We start from the raw sequence: 4,978 nt of genomic DNA, 5'->3' as shown, positions 1-4,978 counted from the left end.
CTGTTATCAACAACCTCCTGTATGCTGATTATATTGTTGTTGTTCGCCCTCTGCCAAAGGTCTCTAAAATTTATTGGAGTTGTACAAAATACAATAACTACTTAGTTTGTGTAAAAAAATATCTATTTATATATATATAACAACTTTTTTTTTCTAATTGTTTTTTTAATAAAGATAAAATGCACTTTTGCAGTTTTTTCTCAAAATTTATTAACATTCATATAATATTAATTATTTTTAATATGTAGGAGTTAACTAAATAATAAATACAAAATAAACTCATGTTATTTAGTAAAATGAAACAAATCAAAAACCTTTAAAACTTAATGTTAACAAAATATAACTATTTACAATCAAGCTATTTTATTCGTTGACTCAAATAGGCTCAAGATTTTAAGTTCAACATATAAGAACTGTTAAAATTGGCTTAATTAAATTTAAATTGGCTTAAGGTTTTATACTCAACACTTAAGAACAGTGATAGTAACTCTATCTTTGATCCAAAAATTGAAGCCCAAGTTAGTAATAAAGGCTCAACATTTTAAACTCAAATCAGTAATTAAGGCTTGGATTTTTAACTCAATAATCTATGATCATGCAACTTTAAGTATTCTTTGTGAAAATTTGATTTCTATTCCATCATTTCTTTCTCTGTTATTCTGCTGTCATTTAATTTATTATTTAAAAAAAATCTTTGATCTTTTAAATAAGAATCAAATTCACACCATAACATCAAGAAAGTATTTTTCATTATTAAAATGTTAATATTTAATTTTTAAAACTTTATCTATCGTTTTCATTAAGATAATTAAAATGAACACTTTTTTTAATTGTTTCATTTATTCTATTTTTAACTACTTGTCAAAGAGAGTTTCTGAAAAATTATTATTTTATTTTAGTATTGTGTTGAAAAATTTTTAACATATATACACTAAAAAACAATTTTTCCTGCAGTTATAAATAAACAAAAAATATTTGAAAAATTTAATTTCATTTTTGAATGCAAAATATTAGCATATGTGTGCTTGAAAAAGAATGAGACTAGGAAATCATTATGAAAACTTTTCACTGCGTGCAAATTATACATCACTTTGTAGTCAATTTAATTGTAAGAATAAATTGACTAATGAATAAAAGACAAAAATAAAAATGTTGATAATAAATGTATTTAATTTACTAAAACACATACATTAACTCTAATTATTTTACATGTGATTATTTAAAAGATAAACTATTTATATTTTTACAACTTTAATAATTTTTTCAAATTTTGTATGAACTCAAAATAAAGATTTAAAAACATCTTCAGATAATCAAAAATTCTGTTTCAATTAAACTTTTTCTTTAAAACAACCTTAAACAGACACATTGCAACATAAACAGTAACTGAGAAAGAAGTAATAAAAGCGGAAATTAACATAAATAGTAAAATCATTAAAGAAAAAACTTAGTAGTCTATAAAAAATTCAACTTCAGAAACTGATATTTTAACCTTTTAATGTTGTTTTTGTTTCTTCTTTACGAGTGTGTGTGTATTAGTCTTTTTGAAGGTGTTTATCTAATTATTGTTTGCTTTTTTTTTTTTTTTTGTCTCATCTGATGTTTAAAATACTTTGAATTAGGCTTTACAAGGGCTCGTGATTTACCATAAAGTAACTTTCTATAACTTATAGATATATAACTCACGATACTGCCTATAGTATAAACAGTATCAAGATTCAGGAGTGCTAAAAAACAAGCTTTAAATCAATTTACTACATTTTTTCTTATTCTTTAAACTTTTGATCAGTGAATGTAGCAATTTAAACAAATATTCTTTTGGTAACGTTTTTTTTATGCTTTTTACATTTATTACAAGAGATGTGTTTTAGATGCTCTTTTTAATGTTACAAAAAGTAGTAACAACAGTAAGAGGCTGAAGCATGTGTTGCATTGCACAAAATGCAGATAAATCCAATGTTATGTTTTCCACAAACTTGAACAACCCTCTCAATAAAATGAGATAGCATTATAATAGTAACATAATTACTAATAGCATATCATTACCAATAACAATCTCAAACACCTATCTTCAAAAAAACAACTAATCAGACCAATTAGATAAGGTTATCATAACGCATAAATTAGTAGCTTTGTAAAATACTTTTTTTTTTGTTTGCGATAGGATTTCATCTGCACTATTTTCATTATATTTAATTTTTTTACTCGATAAGATCTGGATACAGTGCCATTAAGTTAAGAGTTTTGTTTATTATAGTTTAAATAAACGATCCTTCTTCTGACTTTTAAAGGCGCAAACTCATCAATTAAATCAGAACAGTCCAAGGACCGACTTATTTTATTTTCAATAGAAATTAAAGCTAATGCAGATAAGCGGTCTTAACCCATAGTGGAACGTAAATAGTTTTTTATGAGTTTTAATTTGGAAAATGACCTCTCTGCGCTTGCCACTAAAATAGGGGAAGTTAGTAAAATTCGTAGGGCAATAAATAAATTTGGAAAAATATCGATTAAAGAATTTGCCGTAATATACTTCAAAATTTCCAGTGCATCTTTCGATTCCGCCAAAGCTTCCATTCTTAAAAATGTATTTATTTCCGAGTATTCTTCATGGTTCACGTCCGATTCTTCTGTACTAGGATTTCTCAGAGATATTTCTAAATTTTTACAATCATTCAACAATTCATTTGCATCTAAACTTCGCATTTTTTCAGTACGGGTTAAAAAACCTAATATTTTGTTGTATGAATCAAGCATTTTGAATCTTTCATTTAAGCTTACTTATGCAACATCAATTATTGCATTAAAAAAATCTACTTTATATTTAGACTTTCCATTAAGAGGTGTATCAGTTCCTTCATATTCAAAAAAACGTCGCACTATGAATCCGAATTGCGAAAAAGTGGCCAAAACTCTTTTCCGATTTTATTTTTTTAGCAGAAAGTGAACTTTGTGCAATCTTTTTACTTTAAACAGATGTTAATTGTATTTAAACTCAACATAGAGTCGTTTTCTGTAAAGAAAGTTTATAGTTTTGTTTTCATAAAATATTTTATTGCAAAGAGTGCATTTTAAATTAAAGTTTTAAATTTAAAATAAGAGTGCAGATTAAATATGAAAAGATTAGAACTTATAAACATAATTCAAGAAGTTAGTATTAATCATGCGAATTTGCAAGCCGTTTTAGAAACTGAAGCAAAAAATAAATTGCTAACCAATGAAGAACTGTCTGATGTCGAACTCTCAGAAAAAATTAGACTTTTTATTTATAAATTTAGAGTTAAATATGCAAAGCATAATCGTAATTTTAAAAGATTAAATAAACAAGAAATGCCCTGGTTAGAGGGTGAGTTGTTTCAGAATCAAAATACTAAACTTAATTCAACTTCAAAAACTGGACGACCAGAAAAAGAATGGATAGAGTGTTCATTAGGAACAAAAAGAAGGAATGCCATAATAAAACAAGGTAGTTTCTAATTTAGAATTATTATTTTTGTTTTTAAAAGCCACTGATTAAAAACATAAGTTTTAATATATATATATATATATATATATATATATATATATATATATATATATATATATATATATATATATATATATATATATATATATATATATATATATATATATATATATATATATATATGTATGTATGTATGTATAACAGGGCAGGTGAGAAACCTTGTGTCTGGAGCAGTTGTGGTGGAGCAGGAAAACTCCAATATAAAATAAGAGGTTAGAGGAGCTCTTAAACCTTAAATAGTAATCTTCCTAGTGATGATGCCATAATAAAAATACTCAATCCTATTCTAGAAGTCATTTTTCCATTATAATAATGTAAAGAGGTCATCAGACACAGTTTTTTGTTGTCAAAAATTTATGTCCACAGTTTCACACTTGTGTGGTTTATGCAGTTTTCCATAGTATCATTTTTTTACATTATCATAATGGAAATAGTTTATCAAATAATGATGTTATTTATATTTATTTTAGTTTGGCTAAAACTCATACAACTGAAGAATTAGCAGAAGCTGCTGTTGTACGTGCAAAATTAAGCCCTGGAAAATCTGATTTGGGAGAGAATATTAAAATGTTTTCTAAAGATCTATCAGGCCAAACTTACCAACCTGATAATTATCAGCCAGCTATGATGTCTGCAGATCAAGCTTTATCACTTGTGATAAGCTTGATCTGCAGAAATCACTCAATGTGATTTGAGTGATTTACAATACCAGATTATTCGAAACTCATCTCTGATGCAAAATGCTGACATTTATCCCCCATTAAAAGCAATTCTAAAATCAAAAGCAGATTATTATCCAGAGGGTTTGCATATGACAGAAATGTCTGCAAAGTGCAGTTTGCAGAACATGGTTAACCATATCTTGCTTTGAATTTTAAAACTTAAATCTGAGCAGCTTCAAAATTTAGATGGAACAGTTACACATGGAGTATTTAATTTGAAATGTGGCATGGATGGTGCATCTTTACAAAGTATATATAATCAAAGGTTTGATGATACTGATCTTACTACTAGAATGCAGAATGAACAGTCAGTATTTCAAACTGCAATAGTTCCTTTGAAATTAAAAATTGGGGGTTCAAACATCTGGAATAATCCTAAACCATCCAGCCCTCATTTTTGTAGATCTCTTGAACTACAATCCTAAAGGAAACAAATGAACTCATCACAGCAGAAGAAATAATTCTTAGAAAACAAATCGAAAATCTGCAAGACTATATTCTAGATCTAGATCTTCTCAGTAATAAAAAGCACTGTTCTGTAAAAATTAAAATTGTTGTTGACTTGACTATGTTGGATGGCAAGTCAGTAAATGCTATCATGTTTCCGAATTCATCACAATCGCGCAATGTTTGTTTTGCAAAACCGAGTAAGATGAACAATCTAGTAAAAGTCAGAATGTTTACTCCAAATAAAAAATCTCTTTCTATGGGACTATCTACTTTGCATTGT

At 26.8% G+C, this 4,978-nt stretch overlaps 1 protein-coding gene across 2 annotated transcripts in view; it reads right to left on the bottom strand.

Annotated features, from left to right (window-relative positions):
• LOC101236626 (calcium-activated potassium channel subunit alpha-1) overlaps positions 1–2,279 on the bottom strand; it is a 119,029-nt gene extending 116,750 nt beyond the window's left edge. The window contains exons 1-2 of one of the 2 annotated variants that reach the window (XM_065795305.1): positions 1,493–2,279; positions 1–63 (exon numbers count right to left, since the gene is read on the bottom strand). The exon at positions 1–63 is cut by the window's left edge and continues 36 nt beyond it. The gene's annotated coding sequence lies outside the window, so the exon portion shown is untranslated. The remainder of the gene's footprint in view (positions 64–1,492) is intronic. The other variant, XM_065795306.1, reaches the window with a different exon arrangement.
• Positions 2,280–4,978: the final 2,699 nt, after the last annotated feature.

This window comes from Hydra vulgaris, chromosome 04, assembly GCF_038396675.1.
Source record: "Hydra vulgaris chromosome 04, alternate assembly HydraT2T_AEP".
NCBI lineage: Eukaryota > Metazoa > Cnidaria > Hydrozoa > Anthoathecata > Hydridae > Hydra > Hydra vulgaris.
Note: the sequence above shows the minus strand (reverse complement) of the source record. Positions and strands in the feature narration are given on the sequence as shown.